The following is a 21226-nucleotide window of genomic DNA, read 5'->3' on the forward strand; positions in this document are numbered from 1 at the left end:
AGACTCTTAGAAGACCTGAGAAAAGCAACTCTAAACCTAAATGTTAATATAGAGGTGAAGAGTCACATGGTATTAACAAGGCTACAGTACAGAGAGACACTTTCCATTTCTAAGAGAAAGAGAAAGGGATCAGAAACTGTGTAGATACCCTCAAATGTACCTATTACAATAAGGCTTTGTGCTCTGAAGGAGGTTCCTGCCCTCAGGGAGAGAAAGGCACAGAAGGTTAGGGAAATCACCTTTATCCAACATCTGTAGTGCATCCAGTGTTGCATCTGTAACCTCAGTATACTGGCCCTCCTTGGGGCAGTCCAGCTCTTACTTAGCTCAGTTTCAACGTGGTTGATATTTAAAAAAACAAGAAACAACGGCAACTAATCCAACTCCCAAATCATTGGTGAAGAATGTGGATTTTACTGAAGGTTTTTGCAAATTCAGAGGAAAGGGTTAAACTACACATCATAAACCAACATTTCCTTAAAATTCTCTCTAGATATTTTTTCTTTTCCCAGGGAGCTCCAGATCTCTCTCTTGCCCTCGCCAAAATCCTCCTCTTCATCCTTTTTCTGTCTGAATCCCTTCTCCCTCAACTCTCTTTCTTATCTTTCAACCTCTTTCTTATTTTTCTTTTTTTTTTGCGATACGCGGGCCTCTCACTGTTGTGGCCTCTCCCGCTGCGGAGCACAGGCTCCAGACGCGCAGGCTCAGCAGCCATGGCCCACGGGCCCAGCCGCTCCACGGCATGTGGCATCCTCCCAGACCAGGGCACGAACCCGTGTCCCCTGCATCGGCAGGGGGACCCTCAACCACTGCGTCACCATGGAAACCCTCTTTCTTATTTTTCAATTCCTTTCTTAGGTAGACCAATAAAGCACTATGGGGGTCTAAAACATGAGTCTGCCCATCTCTATTTTTTTCAGAATCTACACTTCTCACAAGGCGCTTATATCTGTAATGTACATGGTAGTTGTAGTAGGGAAATTGGAAATAGGATTTTTTAAATGTGATTTTTTTTCCCTTTCAAATGAATATTGCTTACTTGATGCTCAAACAACCCAACAAGTTTGGGCTATTATCATCTCCATTTTACAGATGAGAAAACAAAGGCAAGAAATTTGCCCAAGATGAGCAAGTCGGAAGTCAGATTTTGAACCCAGTCTGTCTGGCTGTAAAGCCTGGGCTTTTTCTACTCTACCCTTTTGCCTTCTGCTTGGTGTGGGCACAGGCATATGAATCATTTTTTAAAAGGCAGAATGAAGACATATTTTTAAAAAGGTATTGATGAGGAGTTATGAGATCACAAAAGATGACATGTCCACCTGGGGGCATTTTGGAGAAGATATTAATTATTCTTTGAAGAATGAGTTAGATTTTAATAAGCAGAAAAGGAGAGAGAGGAAATGTAATTTGGGCATAGGAAACTGTGTATACAAAAGCTCAGAGACACGAAATTCAAATGCAAGTAGGAAAACGATGAGACCAGTGTAGCTAGAGCACACTGAGTGTGTGTGTGTGTGTGTGTGTGTGTGTGTGTGTGTGTGTGTGTGTGTGGTGCATGCAGGAACATATTTAGGATAGTCAGAGAGCAATAGCATGGGAAATTAGGTAGAAAAACTAGGTTAAAACCTATTCTTGGTGAGACCTTCCTGGTGGCATCGTGGTTAAGAATCCACCGGCCAATGCAGGGGACACAGGTCTGAGCCCCTGTCTGGGAAGATCCCACATGCCTCAGAGCAACTAAGCCCGTGTGCCACAACTACTGAGCCTGTGCTCTAGAGCCAGCGAGCCACACTACTGAGCCCATGTGCCACAACTACTTAAGCCCATGTGCCTAGAACCCATGGTCTGCGACAAGAGAAGCCACCACAGTGAGAAGCCGGCGCACTGCAATGAAGAGTAGCCCCCGTCGCTGCAACTAGAGAAAGCCCGCGTGCAGCAACGAAGACCCAATGCAGCCAAAAATAAATAAAAATAAATAAATAACTAAATTTATATTTTTAAAAAAACCCCTATTCTTGGGCCTTTTCCAGGTTAAGCTCTCTGGACTCACAAATCAACAGTTTCCTCTAAAGCTTTCACAAAGCAGGAAGAGCCCCAGGCTCTGTTTCTAGTTAGGCTTGGGTTTAAAGCCCAGCAATGCGACTTATTAGCTGTTTGAACTTCTACAAGTTGCTTAACTTTTCTGGGCCACAATTTTCCCAGCTAAAAGTGGAGATAGTAATACCTCCTTGTGAGAATTAAATGACGTGGTATTAAGTGCCCGGCACAGGAGGGGCTTCCAGTTGGGTTTGGTCAATGGAATCCTGGCAGAAGATCACAGGGAGGGAGGAGAGTTGCGTCCCTTGACTGAAGGTCACAGCTTATCTCCTGGCTGCCCTCTCTACTGAACTCCTTTTTTTTCTGGGCTTTGGTAACTGCCCCTTCTCCTAGCCCCTTCAAGCTTAGGAGTGGGAATAGCCTGGAGCATAGCATTATTCCTTATATTTTCTCAATGTCCTGCCCCCCACCATTTACAACAGTCCCTTTACACAGGTTCGATCCCTCATTGGGGAACTAAGATCTCGAATGCCTCATGGTGTGGCCAAAAACAAAAACAAAAACAAACAAACAAAGAACAAAAACAGAAAAAACCCGAGACAAAACAAAGAATTAAAATAATCCCTTTATTAAATTATCCTCAAATAATCCTAAATTTGTGTGTGCTGTCTCTTTCCTGCTATGTCTGTCTTAGCCACAAAACAGGCAAACTGCCTAAAAGTGATGTAAATTCATGTATTGGGATTTAATTTCCAGGCCCTGACATCTGTGGCTTTGGCAACAACAAAATACAAGTCATCCCTCATTATCAAGGGAGATACCATGAGAACAACAAGACCATCAAACCCAGGGTGAGTGTGAGGGCTGGTCTTCAGCCTAGGGGGAAGGATAACCATTTTGCATTTGTTATCTCATTTAATCCTTACAACACCCCTGTAAATTAAGTACTATCATCTCCATTTTGCAGATTAGAAAATAGACCCAGAGAAGTGCTGTAAATTACAGGATTTCACATAGAAGCAATTCATCTGAAAGCCTAGGAAGTCATGTAAGCTTATCTCTTGGAACAATGCTTGCCATGGCCCACTTCCCCACTGCTAGATATTGGAAGAGACGGGAGAGGTGGGGAGTGCTGGACTTAGAAATGGGTGGTGAGTTTACCTTAGTAACATCAGGGTTAGAGAGATCTAGGTTGGCTGGAGGATAATAGCTAGATTTCATCAGCCACTCAACAGGAAATCACTGAATGCCATTTCTGTGCTGGGCCTTGGGCTGGGGATAGGGTGAGCCAGGCATGGCTTCTAATCTCTCAAAACTCAGAGTCCAGTAAAGGTAAGAGTCAAGCAAAGGAGAATGACTACCTAGTCTGATTAGGGTCTGTGAGAGCACAGAGGAGACCCCAACCTGGTGCCTTAGGAAATGCTTCAGAGAAGCACAAAGAAGGTTTCTACTGTGCTGAGTTTTGAATGATGAGCATGAATTGGTCTTGTAAAGGAAGGTGACAATTTTAGGGAGGATTGAGCTACTAGAAGAGGTAATCACATGAGAAAAGTCAAGGAGACTTGAGAAAGAGTAGCACCGCAAGAAGTTTGGCACAAGTAGAGCACAGAGGAGAGGCAGAGACTGAGTCTGGAGAAGACCCTAGGTCCTGGGTCATTGGAGAACTTGTGTTTGGGGCAAAGTCCTTCCCTAGCAGGACTGTGCATACAGGGACTCCCTGGGATCCAGCTCAGGGTAGGCATTGTGCTGGGACCTGCAGATACAACAGATGAGTCAGAAACGACCCCTGAAGTTGAGAAGCTCAGAGTCTAGTGGGACAGACAGAAAAACAGACAAGATCAAAGAATGACCAGAGCTGTGATGAAGGGAAGGATGGGAACTAGGTGAGACCAGAGAAGTGTGTACTCAGGAGAATGAGACCTAAAGTCTCTTTTGGGTTAACCAGAGAAATGGGATGAGGGATGTGGTAAAGTGTGTTTGTGACTATGTGGGAAGTAGCATTCAGGAACTGAGGGCCTGTTTTAGATGGTGATTTTAATGCTTGAGGTCCAACAGGGGACTGAAATATTCCTCGTTCCCTTTCTAGATCAATAAAGACACTCACCTGTACACTCTGATCATTCGCCCCAATGCTACTTATGAGGTCAAAATTGACAACCAGCAAGTAGCAGCTGGGGACCTGGAGGACGACTGGGACTTCTTGCCTCCCAGGAAGATAAAAGCCCCCTATACCCGGAAACCAAGGAAATGGGATGAACGCCTACAAACAGAGGATCCTGAAGATAAGAAACCTGAGGTGAGGTGTTTCGATGGGAAGCAGGAGGGGATCTTAGCTGTGGGGATGGGCAAAGGAAGCTAGGAACAATGGAGCAGAAACGGGGAGCATCTTTCCCTCAAGGAGGTGTGCAGCTAAATATTGGTATCCAGAGAGGCATGGAGGGAAGAGGGAAGCACCTCACGTTTATTGAGGATTTACTGCCCCTGCTAGCAGCCTCTATGAGGACAAGGAAAGTGATGCTTAAAAATGAAGTGACTTGCCCAGGCACACATACATTAGAACCAACATTTGAACCTGAATCTCTTTGATTCCAAAGTTATTGATATGGGAAACATGTGGAACATACTCACTGATTCATTATCATTCACTGGAAAGCTGTACTGGATACAACTGTGAATAGAACAATCCAGGGACTGAGAATCCTCCTGGGACTCAGAATCTAATGAGGGATACAGACAAGTACATAGATGCAGGTCACACTGTGTAATTAATGGTGAGAGTCAGGAAAGCCAAATCCTGTGGGAGCCCCAAACAGGCTCCTAACTCAGGCTGAGTTGGGGTGCAGGTGGTGTTCTGGGAAGGAGGAGGCATGCTTCAGTGATTTGGTTAACCTAGGGATTGGAAAAATAGACTTTGGTGTCAGACAGATATGGTTTGTGTCTGAGCTCCACCATTTACTAACTGCGAAACCCCACCTATAAGCAGTTAGACCTTGGGCAAGGAATATAACTGCTGTGAAATTTCACAAACAGGGATTATTATAATACCTATATGTGAAGGTTGTTGTGACGATTAAATGAGCTAATATACATAATTTAATGCCTGGTACATAATAAGTTCTTAATACATGGCATTTATATGTTAATCATGTACTGAATGTCAAACAGTACATTCATTACAGCAAGGGAAATTGAGTTGGAGGAAAAATATTCCAGACCCTGAGAACAGCAGGAGTGAAGGCACATCAGTTAAGTGGAAAGTAACATGGTTATGTAAAGAACTGAAAGCAGCAGTTTAGTATTTTAGGAGCATAAAGTTCAAGGTGGAGAGTGATGGAAGATGAGTTGGAATGGTCTGTTGGAGCCAGGTCATGGAGGGCCTCACCTGCTGGGCTGCTGCTCCTGAGGTCAGAGCAGATTCACCCTCATGCAGAGGAGATGCTCAGGGTTCAGCAAGGAGCAGCATGGCACCCAGCAACTGGAATCCATTCTGTAAAGAGAGGCCTGTAGAGAGGTGGGCAGTGGCCCAGCCATGTGTAGGGAGATCCAATGGGCTCCAAACCCAGGGGGAGGGAGGTGTAGTCAGAGAATTAAGGCAGATGATCAAGCAGTGTCTGGATCTTCAGCACCCTGGGAGAATTAGGGACTAGTTTACTTCCAGACCCAGCAGGCAGGCTCAGGGCAGCAAGACTAACCATAGACTCTCCCTCCTGGTGTGGACCATGCACCTGATGTAGTCAGGGTTGGATCAAGGCCTGGGGGAGAGGGGAGAGGCTCCAGGCCTCTATGCTCCCTGTTGAGTAGACCCGGAGAAGGTGGAGACTACTTAGATCGGCTGGGCTCTATCAATTCTATAGCCCCCAGGAGAGGATGCTGACTGTTAATGTCTCAGGAACCACAAAACAGCTGAGGCATCCCAGGAACTAGGGAACTTCATGCTACTGAATGACTGTGAGTCTAGTGGGCTTGGCAGCAAAGCCTTTAGTAAGTCTGGGAAGTGGTCAGCACCAAGGTGAACTGCCAGGTAGATAGAGCAAAACTTTGGAGGCTCCAGAGCAGAAGAAATATGAACGTTAGGACAGGCCATGACTTGGAGCTCTGTCTTAGGAAATAGAAGGGACCTGGGGTACAAGGGAGGACTGATACAGATCTGGGAACATGCTGGGGTACAATGCAGGTCACTAAGAGAGGCCTTCAGGAAGAGGGACACAGGCTAGAAGACTTGTTCTGACCATCGGGGCACATAACTGGGGAACGGAGAGGGCCAGGATAAGGGAAATTCCCATCTTATTTGCGATTAAAGTAGTCAAGGTCAGAAGGATAGAGAATATGAGGAGGCACTGGAGTTGCTTAAAGGCTTTTTCTCTGCTGTATGTTTTGGATTTGTTTGCAGAGCCCTGAGCTGGGCTTTCATAGGAGTGAGGACAGGAGAGCGGCAGGGGTAGGGCGCCAGGTCCAACCCTACTGTACTCTGTACCCCAGTTTCATACCGGCCCACCCATCTGCACTCATGGAGGAACATTTTGTTTTAGGACTGGGAAGATTTCGAATACATCCCAGACCCGGAAGCCAGACGACTGGAATGAGGCAATGAATGGGGGTGGGAAAGGCCCCTGATACCAAACCTGAAGTATAAGGTGAGGGGGTCTCTCCTGCCAATCGGTATGAGAAATAAGAGAGAAGAGATGTAAATTTTAATCTACAGAACAGAAACTCTGAGATCCTGTGATCATCTTCCTCCTTTCCCCTTCTCCATAAGACTGTAGCCTCATTTGGGCCGTGTTCTCAGGGCTGTGCCTATCTGGGAGAAGGTGGTCAAGGTTGATGCTGGGAGGCAGAGGTCCAGGGAGCCCTAGGCAAGGGATTTGTCCGGAGTGGTGGAAATCAGTCAAAGGAACATGATCAAAACAGGAAATGGGTCTGGGGTCAGGAACCGGAAGTCTCAGAAGTGGTCCAGAAAGGGGAAGGGTAGGACATGAATGAGCCAGGCATGTTGGGGGAGGGTGGGGGAACTTCTTTTTAAGGGCTAAGTCCTGACCTCATGTCAGAAATGAGAGGGAACTAAAGGAATCAACTATCAAATGCTCCAGAGATAATACTGACTGAAACAAACATTGTTTTATTTGGTCACAGTTTCCTACACTGCACACCAGGAAGAGAATGGCCCCAAGTCCAGAGTCCTTAGATGGTGGTTCCCTGTGAAGCTACATTTTCTTAACATCATGAACAAACTTATGCAGAGAGCTGGGACCAGGCTCAGAATGGGTCTCTGCTACCTTGTTCATAGCCCTCTGGGTAAAAAGGGGGAACCTGGGGGCTTCCCTGGTGGCTCAGTGGTTGAGAATCTGCCTGCTAATGCAGGGGACACGGGTTCGAGCCCTGGTCTGGGAGGATCTCACATGCTGCGGAGCGGCTGGGCCCGTGAGCCACAACTACTGAGCCTGCGTGTCTGGAGCCTGTGCTCCGCAACAAGAGAGGCCGCGTTAGTGAGAGGCCCGCGCACTGCGATGAAGAGTGGACCCCGCTTGCCACAACTAGAGAAAGCCCTTGCACAGAAACAAAGACCCAACACAGCAAAAATTAATTAATTAATTAATAAACTCCTACTCCCAACATCTTCTTTAAAAAAAAAAAAAAAAGAAAGGGGAACCTGGAAGAGTCTTGTGCATTAGCTCAAAAAAAGGGAGAGAAGCTCAAGGAATCCTGCTCTGAATCCTTATGCCTAATTGATTAATCTTTCTGATTGCATGAGAAGAATGGAAAAATACTAATGCCATGTTCACTCTTTGGTGCTTTGCTTAGGGACAATGTAAACCTCGGATCATTCACAATCTCAGTTACCAGGGGGAGTGGATTCATCCAGAAATAGACAACCCTGAATATAAGCCCGACCCAACCATTTGTCACTATTATAACATTAGTGTCCTTGGCCTGGACCTTTGGCGGGTAAATCTCTCTGGGCTCAGAGCCAGGGAAGAACAGTCCCTCTAAAGGTTCCACAAAGTAGAAAGAGCTCCAGGCTGGAAATTACAAAACTTGAGTGAGTCTTGACCTTTCTAAACCTCAAACTGTTCCTCTTTAAAATGAGATTAATTATATTCATCCTAATAATTACAATAGCTAAAATTTATTGAGTCTCTACCATGTACCGAGCACTATTTCAGAGACTTTGCAAGTGCCATTTAACTCTCACTATGAAATCTCCTACTTCTAAATGTGAAAACTGACGTTCAGCAAAGTTAGCTAACTTGCCTGAAGACACATCTGGTAAGCAGAAAAGCTGGAATTTGAATGCAGGCCTTTCTGAGGCTAGATTCAGTGTTCCAATACTTTATACTGCTAGGCCGGTCCTATGTAAATCTTGGGGTAGTTCTGGAAATAAAAGGGAATCAGAGATGTGGTAAATCTTTGAAATATTAAAATCCCTAGATAGATGTTGGGACTGATTGTCCCAGCCATGATGACAAATCCTGACCTAGCCTCCCTCTTCTCTGCCAGTTACCTTTCCTGGCTCTGATTTGAAGGAAGAGAGGAGGGCTCAGGTACTCAGGCCTTCACAGAGTTGTTTTCTTCCAATGAGACCTGATGTTGAAAATGCGAGTATTCTTTCCCAGATCAGGAGAAAGAGAGCACCTCAAGTGCCTGCCTCAGAGTGAAAGCTTTAGCCCAGGAGACCTCTTGGAAACTGAAACCTATCAATACATAGTCTTGGAATTCCCTTGGAGAGGAAGGGGAAGTGAGCATTAATATCCCTTATTATTACCCTGTATTATGTTTGAGAGAATTGAGAATCAGAAATGTCACATGATGTGCCCAAGAACACACAGCTAGTGCATGGGAGAGACAGGATTCAAAGGTCTGTCAGCCCGTAAAGTCCTTGTTTATTGATTACACCCACCGTACAATAGAGCCTCTAGAAACTGCAGCCACTTGTCCTTGGGTGTATCCTGGAATGTTCTACAGCCAGTGAAATCTCTGTCTCTGACCAGTGATTTCTACAGTTCAAGGCTGCTAAAGGTCTCTTGAACAGACACCCCCAATTTGAAGCTTTCTTGGTTTATTTATTTATTTTGACTTTCTTGTTTCCCTGGCTCAGTGAGGCCAGCACACAAGTGTAAGGAGATGATGTATGTAAATTACCATGTGCATAGTAGGGGTTCAGGAGAGAAGGAAGAAGAGAGACATATGTCCTTCTTTTGTTCCTTTTTTCTCTGAAGAATGTGGATACAGTTTGTACAAATTCCCATTGTTATCTCTTTTTTTTTCAGTTGTCCCTTTTTAATAAATAATAGGAACTTTCTACATCTTGAAAAAATATGTGGTCATATTAATATGCCTAATCTGATTGTTTCCTTAAAATGCATTGGGTTTTTTTTTTTCCACTGAAAACATTAAGGCACACACTTTAAACAGTTTCTTTGTTCATATACAAAATTTAAAAATTATTTGACAGTAATTGCTCTGAGTTCTATCTTCCTCCTCAAGTAGGCAAACCTTTCTATTTGAGAATTTAAACCATGCTGAAGGAGTGTTTCTCAAACTTTAACATGCGTATGAATCACTCAGATCTTAATAAAATGCAGATTCTGATCCAGCAGGTCTGGGACAAATCCTGAGAGACTACATTTCTGAAACTCCAGCATTATCTCTTTTTTTTTTTTTTTTTTTTGTCTTGTGATACAGTTCTGTACAATGCTGACATCACCCTTGCAGGCATCCTTTCCTTTTAAGTTCTAGTTGGGTCTGGCACTCCCAAGTCCTACTCCACCCTACCCACTCAGCCAAACCAACACATCCAGTTTATCACAGGGCCCCTGCACCTCACTGGAAAAGCCTAGAGACTCTCAGCATAGAGATGGGCTGGAATTCTCTCACCTGCCCTGCACCAACCCGGGGTTCCAGATGCTCTGTGAGTCCATCGCCCTCTGCATCAGGTCCTAGCCTAGTAAGCTGCTTAATCTTCCTGCTTAGTCCCTGACCCATCCTGTTCTCTGTTCCTACACTCCCACACACAGTCCCTTTTCTTTTCTTTCCTTTTTTTTTTCCTTAGGCAGAAGATACTGCATTCTTTCATCAGGACAGAGGCTAGGAGGAGATGGCAGTGAACAAGAAAATTCTTTCTCTTAGCTTTGGGACTCCTTATGATCTTTGAAGGAGTAGTGACACAAAATGCAATGAATATAGCCTAACAACCATAATGCAAAGCAATTGACATTCCTTAGGTCATATGGTCTGTGTCACAGACCTGTGGGGCTGGAGGGTAGGGCTTATCATCTCCGTTTTACTGACCAGGAAGTGGAGGGCTTAGAAAGGTGACTTGACTTGTCAAGATCCCATAGCTAGTAAGTGCCCAAACCTATACTCTTTCCATTTTATGATTCAAGTGGGACATCACAGGAAACCAGGTAACTTTCAGTGAATTAACTTTTTAGGCTTTACAGTCTCACAAAGCTCTTTCTCACATATTCTTTTCTCCTGAGAACTGTAAGAAGAAAGCAGGGAAATTATATTTTCTTCCATTTTCCAGATAAAAACATGGAGGCACAGAAGAGATATGAGTAAAGCAATGTCCCTCCACTAGTGAGTTGTAGGAAGCAGGACTGGCCCTCATGTCCTGATTCTCAGTTGGAGGCAGAGCCAGGAGTTTAGTGTAGGGGGGATGGCGGTAAGTAAGCACCAAAGAGAACAGGGGAGATTGGAAACATTTCTCCTGCGAGTAGAAAAAATGGAAGAGCCAAAAAATGAGCGGTTCCCTGACCAAGACTGCTGACAGCTCAAAAAGAAAAAAAACAAAACAAAAAATAAATCCCAACTCACAAAAAGAAAAAAAAATCCCAAAGAAAAAAATCGTAAAGTTGCATAAGGAATTATTAAAACCAATTTTTTAAATGGCTCAGAGGAAATTAACGATCTTTATTCAAAGTGGCTATTTTGTCATTTATTTTTCTGCTGAAGGCAGGGTTGGGGGGATGATGTAAGCCAAATAAAAGTCTTTCTTATTTAAAAAAAGCAAAACAAAACGAAACATTTTTCAAACCCTAGAGGAAGAACACATGATAACTCATGCTGCAAACTTTCTCGTGGTCACACAACGGCTCTCACACAATTAACTTGCTGATTTATTTAACATATAATGCTAAAGCAAAAAAATCCAGAATGACTCTCCTTTTGTTTCTTTTGAAACATATCCAGATAATGAAAAGTTATGATAATAACTATTATCATTTATCGAATGACTGTTATCTGCTAGACACTGTGCTTTACATATATTATTTCTAATGCTCATGACAACACTTCAAGTGAGTTAGTTTTAATACTTCACTTATGAGGGAATAGGCTCAGAGGAGTTGAGTAACTTCCCCAAAGTCACACAGCTAGTATGTGGTTGAGCTGGTCTGTCTGACTCCATGACTGCTGCTTTTTCTATTTTGTTCCTTTATCATTAATAAACACTGAAATTATTGTATACCGTTGACTTGATTCATCCTTTTCTTTAATTGTAATATTAAATATGTTATTTTAAGAAAATAGAGAAATATGGTAGAGAATCTAAATTATGCTTGCCCTTCTTGTTGAACCTTTTCTTTTGCCCGTATTCTTTTATTTTTTTCTGATTATATTGAGGAGAGAACCTTAAAAAGGACATCTATAAGTGGCAGCAGAGACTATCAATCTGAGCTGGGGCAAGAGCCACTGGACAGCAGTTTGGAGCCTAGCAGAATGATGAAAATTTCTTCACAACCCTCTGAAAGAGTGGTCACAGGCTTGGAGAACACAGAACCTTGGGAAACAGTAACGTAACTTCTTTCTAGAGCAGATCAGCTAAGGTGGTACAGCATTCTGGACCCTCTGTGCTCTTAATCATCTTTGTATTCCCTCACTTCACCTCAGTTATTGATTAAAATCTCTGGTCCGTGGCCTGGGAATCTGCATTTAGCAAAGCTTCCAGTTGATTTTTTAAAGCCTTTTGACCTAGTTCTAATAATCCCATTGTTTTCATTTCAACAGGTGAAATCAGGCTGCATCTTTGATAATTTCCTTCTTACAAATAATGAAGAGTTTGCAGAAGAGGCTGGAAATAAGACCTGGGGAATAAGAAAAGTAAGATTTTCCCTCCCTTGGATTTCCAGGTGTCTGACTCTTCAGTTGTGCACTGTTCTCTGCATTTAAAAAATCAGTCTCACAGTCATTGTCTCATTTGCTGGTTAAATGGCCCTGAGAGGCAGGGTAAAGAACTTGTATTCATTGGACATCTACGACCTTGTACTTGACTCTATGACCACTTTCCAAAAGTCTTCCCACTAAGCCCTTAAAACAAACCAGCAAGACAGGTATTGTTATTCCCGTTTTTCAGATGTAGGAATTGAGATTCATAGAGTATAGATAAACTGTACAAGGTCACATGCAGCCTTTAACTTGTTGAGTTAGAATGCACACTCCTTCTGTGTCACACGCCCTGCTCACAGTGTGGTGATCTAGAAGGGAGCCACTGAACCCATTTCTGATGGATGACTTGGAGAAGGAAGCAAGATGTTACTGCTGTTTACCAGTTTCCCTGCTCTCCTAGAACTATTTTACGGGTGGAGTGATACTTAGGACAATGGCTTCTTCTTGGTGCCACCCTTCACCCAGACCTCCTGGTTCTGGGCCATTCAAGCAGGTTTGTGGCCAATGCTTGATTACCCAAAAGGCAGACAAGGCTCATGGTTAGAGCACCAGCAAAGCACAGGCATTAAAAAGAAATTTATTTATTTATTTGTTTATATTTTTGGTTGTGTTGGGTCTTCTTTGCTGTGCGTGGGCTTTCTCTAGTTGCGGCGAGTCAGGGGGGCTACTCTTTGTTGCGGTGCTCGGGCTTCTCATTGCGGTGGCTTCTCTTGTTGAGGAGCACGGGCTCCAGGCGCGCGGGTTTCAGTAGTTGTGGCTTGCAGGCTCTAGAGCGCAGGCTCAGTAGTTGTGGCGCACCGGCTTAGTTGCTCTGTGGCATATGGGATCTTCCCAGGCCAGGGCTCGAACCCATGTCCCCTGCATTGGTAGGTGGATTCTTAACCACTGTGCCACCAGGGAAGTCCCAAAAAAGAAATTTTTGAGAGAACTTTGATACTTACCATTTTCAAAGAAGCATTGACACAGTCATCATGGAAAAAATAAAAATTAGACTTTTTACACTTCTGAGTCTGGTTTTGTTTTGTTTTTACTTTGAGGTTATCATCTAATACTGTTATTTTTAAAATAAATTTATTTATTTTATTTTATTTATTTTTGTCTGCGTCGGGTCTTCGTTGCTGCGCGTGGGCTTTCTCTAGTTGCGGCGAGCGGGGGCTGCTCTTTGTTGCAGTGCACGTGCTTCTCACTGCGGTGGCTTCTCTTGTTGCGGAGCACAGGCTCTAGGCGCGCGGCCTTCAATAGTTGTGGCACACGGGCTCAGTAGTTGTGGCTCGTGGACTCTAGAGTGCAGGCTCAGTAGCTGTGGCGCGCAGGCTTAGTTGCTCTGCGTCATGTGGGATCTTCCTGGACCAGGGATCGAACCCGTGTTCCCTGCATTGGCAGGCAGATTCTTAACCTCTACGCCACCAGGGAAGTCCTCTAATATTGTTTTATTGAGGAAATATTACATATTGGTCAAGAGCATGAGTTTTAGAGCTAGATTGCTTAGGTTCAAATCCAGGCTCCATTACTTACTAGCTGTACAACCTTGGTCAAGTTGTTTAACCTCTCTGATCTTCAGTCTCCTCATCTATAAATTGGGAATGATGATACCAATTATCTTTTAAGTTCCTGGCATATAGTAAGTGCTCAATACATGGTACTTATTATTATTAACCTATATATTCACTTGGCAAATATTTGTTGAGTGCTTGTTCAAAGCACTGTTGTAGTTGTTGGAGATATACCAGTGAAATAAAACAGAGAATTTCTGCCCTCATGGGGCTTACATTCAGTTAGGGGAGCCCAACAAGAAACATATAAAGAAGTAAATATATATGCATGAGATGGTGAGATAAACTACAGAGAACAATAAAGCAATAGAGAGGGCTGTCATCATGGGGGTTTTGCTCTTTGGTCAGGAGAGGCTTTGTTGAGTAAACAACATTTAAGAGACTTGGAGGAAGTAAGGAGCAAACCACGCAGATGTTTGGGAAGAAGAGCCTTCTGATAGAGAGAATAGCAAATGCAAAGTCCCTGAAGTAGAAGCATAACTTGCTTGTCTAAGAAAAAGTAAGAAGTACAGTGTGACTAGAGCTGAGTGAGAAAGAATGAGAGTAGTTGGGGCCACTTCCCTGAGTAAAATGGGGAGCCATTGGAGCCATTTTTAGCAAAGGAGTGATATGAACTGGCTCATAGATTAAGATGTTACTCTGGCTGCTGCATTGCAAAAGTCTATACGAATGAAAAAGGACTATAGGGGAACAAAGGCAGAAGCGAGTGGTAGTGGTGGAGGTAGAGGAATGCTCAGATTCTAGATCCATTTTGAAGGTTAAACTCACAAGAGTGATGGATTAGATACAAAATATGGGTTGGAGTAAAGAGGGATGGCTCCAAGGTTTTTGACCCCAATGACCAGAAGGATGGAGTTATTGAGGATGAGCTTTGGGGCACCCCAATAGTTAGAGATCAGGGAGATAAAGTGGAACCAGCAAACAAAACAGAAAGGGTAGCCGGCGAGGTAGGAAGAGAACCAGGACATTATCCTGTAGGCCAAGTGAAGAAAGTATTTTAAGGGGGAAAGGAGTGATCAATTGTATTGAATGATCAAGAAAGATGAGGACTGAGAATGGACCACTGAATTTAATAACATGGTGTTCATTGGTGACTCTGACAAGAGCAGTTTCAGTGAGACATATAGGGGGAAAAAATGGGTCCAAGAAAGAATGGAAGGAGAAAAACTAGAGACAGCAAGTATAAGCTAGTCTTTTGTGGAGTTTTGCTGTAATAAGTGTAGAGAGAATAGGGTGATAGGTAAAGGGAAATGTTGGTCAAGAATTTTTTTTATATACAGTAGATCTTCCTGCCTGCTTGTATGTTAATGGGAATGATACAATAAAGAGAAAAAACAATATAGGAGAGAAAGAGGAGAATTTCTAGAACACTGTTTTTGAGAATATGAGAGTGGATGACATCTAGTGCCCAAGAAGACGGGTTGGCTTTCCATAGGAATATGGATATTTTATCCATAATCACAGGAATAAAGAATGACTATATAAGAATAAATACAGGCAGGTGGGTAGATTTGGTGGTGGGAGTATATGTAGTTGTATTCTCTGGGAAGCAGACACCAAGATGGTGTTAGAAATGTAGGCGATTTATTGGGGATAATGCCTGGGAAAGATGAAGGGTAGAGGGTGCAGGAATAGGCACCTGTGAAAGGAGAGAGGAAAAGGAGACTTGGGTAGGAATTATAGTCAAGTGCAGTGCAGCTCTGAGAAAGTCTTGCTAGCCCAACATTGCTCCAGGGGAAAAGGAGAAGGAGGGTGAACCAACCACAGAAATATAGTAGGCTCATCAGTTAGCATTAAGGGCTCACTTGAGTTTAGTTTTTGGTTTTTTTTTTTTTAATTGTCAAATGTCTTGGCATTTAAAAAATTTTTTTTATATTGGACTATAGTTAATTTTTGAGTTTAGTTTTAATGAGTTTAAAATGAGAACAATCTGTTTTTACTATTTTCTCTAGCCATTTTCTCTGCTTAGGTGCAGGCCTGGCAAGTTGGATTTAACCAGATTTGAAGATTTGCCCAACTAAGGGAGGGAAGGGCAAAGGAGTTGAGGATGTTTGCAAGAGAGTAATCACATAAAAATAAAGAAAGCAGGAAAGGGAAGATATGAGTTGCTTGAGGTCTAATGAAAAGGAAATGGTTTAACAAGTTGTTATAGGTGCAGGTGGGCTTGAGGAGTTGGTAGAGTTGGTCTTTTGTTGCCTTTGGCAAGAACTGTTTTGGTAAGGATCGGAGGTTGGGAACAGATCAGTGAGTAGAGCAGTGAGAGGGAAGTGAAGAAATAGAGACATTAAGTGTAGCCAGTGCTTTCCAGGCATAAGAAAATGAAGGCCTGATTGAAAGAGAGAATGTGGGAATAATGTGGGAAACACAACAAGATGTCAAGCACTTGCTCCCACTAGGATTGTCGAAGGCCCTATCCTACTGGGCATGCAGGTTCTCAATCTAGCTTTGTCCCCCAGGTCTGGGTAGAAGACCACCAGATTCTCTAGGTGAGGATTAAAGCCCTAGAGGAGTTTAGACTGTGTCTTTTTTTTTTTTTTTTTAAATTCTTGGCTGCGTTGGTTCTTCGTTGCTGCACGTGGGCTTTCTCTAGCTGCGGCGAGTGGGGGATACCCTTCATTGTGGTGCGCGGGCTTCTCATTGCAGTGCCTTCTCTTGTTGCAGAGCATGGGGTCCAGGCACGTGGGCTTCAGTAGTTGTGGCACAAGGTCTCAGTAGTTGTGGCTTGTGGGCTCTAAAGCGCAAGTTCAGTAGTTGTGGCGCACAGGCTTATTTGCTCCACGTCATGTGGGATCTTCCCGGACTAGGGCTCGAACCCATGTCCCCTGCATTGGCAGGCGGATTCTTAACCACTGTGTCACCAGGGAAGTCCCAAGGACTGTGTCCTTTCTTTAAGGCCCCTCTGAGTAGTAAAATTTATGAAGACAGCTCTAAGGATCAAATTCTAGCACCTGGATGAACACATTAGAGAACTCAGAAGTCCCGTTTCTGACTGCAAACTTGTACTGGCTACAGTTCAAAAGCAAATTCAAAGAGTTCCATAAAGGTTGTTTTACTGTGATATAGCAGAAAGAGGACCAGACTTGGAACCAGAAAACCTGGTTTCTAATTCTAGTTCTACCACTCACTAGCTATATAGCTTGGGGAACTGATTTAATCAGTCTGAATCTCGTATTCCTCATCTAGAAGGTGGGAGCAGTAACACCTCATACACTGCTGTAAGGAATAGAAATGTGTGTAGACTGTCTCATACCATGCTTAGCAATACTGTAGGCATTCAGTAGATGTTTGTTGAATCTGAACCAATTTTATTTATGAACAAATTACACACACACACACACACACACACACACACTTCTCTCCACCCCACACATACTGAAAATTTATAGGTAAATAAACACCATACCAGAAATCTTTAAGAGTGTGGGAAGATGCCAGACATTTCTAAAGTGAGTTATCTTTGTTTATACCATCTGTAAATTATTTTGAAATTCCACACTCTAAACAGGACATAGAGAAGCAATGGAGAGAACTGTACAAAGAAATGGAAAAAAGAAAACAGGAAAAAGAGGCCAAGAAGAAAAAGGAAAAGGAGGAAGAAAGGGAAGATGACATCTGGGGAATTGAAGAGGGAAGTGAAGAGGATTCTGCTGAGGACCCAGGAAATTACAGGCAGCTGAAGGAAGATGATGATGAAAGAGCATTTCTGGGTAAAAATGTAGAAGTCCATGTTGATCAGAGGATGAACTATAACTGGGTAACAAGTGGTTACTACTCAGAGGCAAATGATGTTGCTTAAAAGGTAGAATGTTCATGGTTTGGCAAAGTCTGGGGAGCAAAATTACTTGCTTTCTCTGAATGAACATTGAATTTGGATTTCTATATCCCATCTCCTTTGCTCTGTATGACCTTGGGAAAGTCCCATCACTTCTTGAGGCTTCTCTTGTCAATGGAAAGGGAGTGATAATTCCTGTTTCATGAGGCTACTGTAAGGATTAAATTAGATATGTGTGCAAAGTGCCTGATATAAAAAGACAGTCAACAAATAGTAGCTATTACTACTTACCATTATCATGGTATTTATAAAATAATTGACAGTAAAAAAGCCTCTGTATAAACCTGAGCCTCACTTTCAACTTATTCCAGTATATCCAGTGATGTTATTACAGATGTAAATCTGTATTATTTAGTATTTACTGAGCAGTTCTGATAGCTGTATTTGTGGGCGATGATGCTTGATGTTTTCTCTTGCAGGTGTATCAAGCACTTAAAAACAAAATCAGACTTCCTCCTAACATAAACAAAGATACTTTGTGAAACTCCTTTTGCTTCTCTGCTGTTTTGTGCAGTAATTTTAAATTAATTATTACTTGTTTGCAGGTTTGCTGGTTTTATAGTTATCCTTTCTGTACCATTGGCTCACTATATTATTATATGCATTCGCATGGCTCTTTACAGATCACAAAGCACTTTCCTATAAATTTGAGCAACTACTGCAATGTGCTCATTTAATCCTCAGAACAGCCATTGTAGAGGATACCATTATTATCTTCCTTTTACAGATGCAGAAACTGCTAAAAGGAGGCAAGTCACTTGCTCAGGGTCAAATAACCAGTAAGGGGAGGGACACGTATCTGAACTCAAGTTTGTCTGGTTCCAAAGATTATCCTTCCATTGCATTAGGCTGTTTGTTGAATGAGTGAGTAAATATCTATTACGACTGAGTACAGATAGTAGGCAAGTCTCACATGGAAAAAATACGCTTTTAACAAAAATAATCATAAAGTAATTTTCCTCTTTTAAAAATTTTCTCAAAAAATAAACATACAAACAAGTAGCTGCATGAAGTGTGACAGCCTTTTCATAAGAAGCTAATGTGGTTGCCAGGTGTTCAAGGCGACCATGGTTGATTCCTGGCCCTACTTACTTATCAGCTGTATTACCTTAGGCAAGTAATCTAACTTGCCTGTGGGAGTTATTTTCCGTGTCTCATTTTTCACATTTGCAAACTCAGCTGTGAGGATTAAATGCTGACTCTTCCTTCCTTTATTTTACTAGGACTACACCAAAAATTAATCCCAATCTAGCTGGAGAGTCAAGCCCAGACACAATTATCATATTATAGCACAGGGCTACAAATTTAGGTCTGGAACATCATAGGTGCTCAATAAATATTAGTTAAAAGAATGAACAAATCTCTGACTGGTGCTTTCAGGGAAGAGTTCACGAAGGAAGTAACTTTTGAACCAGCTCTTGAAGAATTCATGAGTCTGTCTTTCAGAGGAGGATATGTGTGAACCAAATTTCAGAGTCAAAGAGCAGGGCACCTGTATGACAGGAGTGGGGTGGTGAGGTCAGGGAGAAGCAGCAAGAACTCCTTCTTCCTTCTTTCCCATAGGTTGGAGTTGGCTGTAGTGTCTGGGCCTGACAATCTTTGGAATGTTCTGGTTTGGAAAACTTGCCTTTGCAGGGAGGCAAAACTTTACCTCTTCCCTCTTAGGGTCTTCAGCTGGGCCTTAGAATTTAGGTAACGTAAGACAGATGCACAGGAGAAAAACATACAAATTTATTCAATGTAAGTTTTATGTGACACGGGAACCCTCATAAGGAAATGAAGACCCAAAGAAGTGGCAAAACCTAAATGCTTTAATACTAGGTTAAACAAAGAGAGGCAATTGTGGAACAGTAACTAAAATGTACAGGGAGGCTAAAGGAAGATAAGAATTATTTTAACAATGTCAGTTTGTGTAGAATTCTCTTGCTCTCAGCTTGATGAGTGTTTCTTTTCTCCTGGTATGTGGAGGGCAGCTCCTACGTGGGAGCTTTACCTCCTGTATTCAGGAGGAAAGGGGAGATCAAAGTATCCCTTTTGTATCTGCTGTTTTTCAAGTGCCTTTAGCTTAAAATAACCCTTATGCCAGAGTGGCATATTTTGGGGTAGCATATCTTGGCACTCTTCACCTTTATACCTGTTTCTATAACATAGAGTCTTCTCATGGTGAAAAAGAGTAAGGCTTCAGGTACTGAGTCTAAACCCTGTCTTGGGGCTGCAGGGCTGGTGTGTGAGGAATCTATGTTTTAGGGATACCATTGTTTACTACCAATGTCTGCTCTGATTGGTCAGGCATATGTTCTACCAGTTGTTACATATTTTCATTATCACCAGATAAAGATACTGATTTTCATGCAGAATTCTGAGGGAGTAGTAAACAATAAAGATCCATTTGAGGGAATTCCCTGGCAGTCCAGTGGTAAGGACTCTGAGCTTTCACTGCTGAGGGCACAGGTTCAATCCCTGGTCGGGGAACTAAGATCCTGCAAGCTGCGCTGGGCGGCCAAAAAAAAAAAATCCATTTGAATATATTCTTTAAAGTTGCTGCTTTACCTTTGTTAATTTTTTACCTTTATTTTGATTGATTGTACAAACATTATTTCAGAAATTAATGTAATTTTAACAAGAAAAAATTCATGCATAGTTCCATCCATTCTGCACACAGACTGAAATTTTTGTGTTTCCTGCTAGGACTTGTCTTTTGAATACCACCATTCTGCCACTGAACCATACTCCTCCAGATTGAGTTTTTCTTTTGAACTTCTGTTTATATGTTTAATTTTCAAAAGTAACAGATGTTCAATGTAAAAAACTTCATATCTACAAACACATTAAGAAAAAAGTAAAAATTTTTAATTATTCCCAAATCCAGAGACATCTGTGCAATATTTATTGTCTTTCTTCCAGTTTTGTGTTTATTCATTGGTTAACTGGTTTGACTTTGGGTTGAAATGATTTAGTTAATCACACTCTTCAGTACAGGGCACTTTATCCTCTTTGGTCAGTGATTATCACTTTTAAATTTTATTTGATACTTTTTTTTTCTTTTACTGTCTTTCCCTTCCCCACACAAGCAACTAAGTTCTATCTGATGTAAAACTGTTTTTTGCATATGTTCTTACAAAATATGAATTTTTGTTTGCCCTGGGTGTATTTTTAATTTATGTAAATGGTATAGTGTTTAAATCTCATCTTGTTACCTCATATTTTTCACTATGCACTGTTTTTTTGTTTGCTTGTTTGTTTTTTTGTTTGTTTGTTTTTTTGTGGTACGCAGGCCTCTCACTGTTGTGGCCTCTCCCATTGCGGAGCACAGGCTCCGGACGCGCAGGCTCAGTGGCCATGGCTCATGGGCCCAGCCGCTCCACGGCATGTGGGATCTTCCCGGACCAGGGCACGAACCCGTGTCCCCTGCATCGGCAGGTGGACTCTCAACCACTGCGCCACCAGGGAAGCCCTGCACTGTTTTAAAAATGCATTCATGTTAGAAATAGACAATCTGATGAAAGACCAAACACTTGTAGTGAAATTTAATTTGTAATTTAAAAAAAAAACCTCCCATCAAACAAAAATCAGAACAGAATGGCTTCACAGGGAAATTCTACCAAACATATAAAGAAGAGCTAATATCTATCCTTCTCAA

General features: G+C 42.4%; 1 pseudogene across 1 annotated transcript in view; it reads left to right on the forward strand.

The window, feature by feature from the left end:
* LOC309830836 (calreticulin-like) overlaps window positions 1–17550 on the forward strand; it is a 33542-nt pseudogene extending 15992 nt beyond the window's left edge. The window contains exons 4-9 of the transcript in view: window positions 2794–2888; window positions 4124–4333; window positions 6567–6671; window positions 7837–7980; window positions 12043–12135; window positions 17260–17550. The product of the transcript in view is annotated as a calreticulin-like (transcript). The remainder of the gene's footprint in view (window positions 1–2793; window positions 2889–4123; window positions 4334–6566; window positions 6672–7836; window positions 7981–12042; window positions 12136–17259) is intronic.
* The last annotated feature ends 3676 nt before the right edge of the window (window positions 17551–21226 follow it).

This window comes from Grampus griseus (assembly GCF_964374135.1).
Source record: "Grampus griseus genome assembly, chromosome: 1".
NCBI classification, from domain to species: Eukaryota; Metazoa; Chordata; class Mammalia; order Artiodactyla; family Delphinidae; genus Grampus; species Grampus griseus.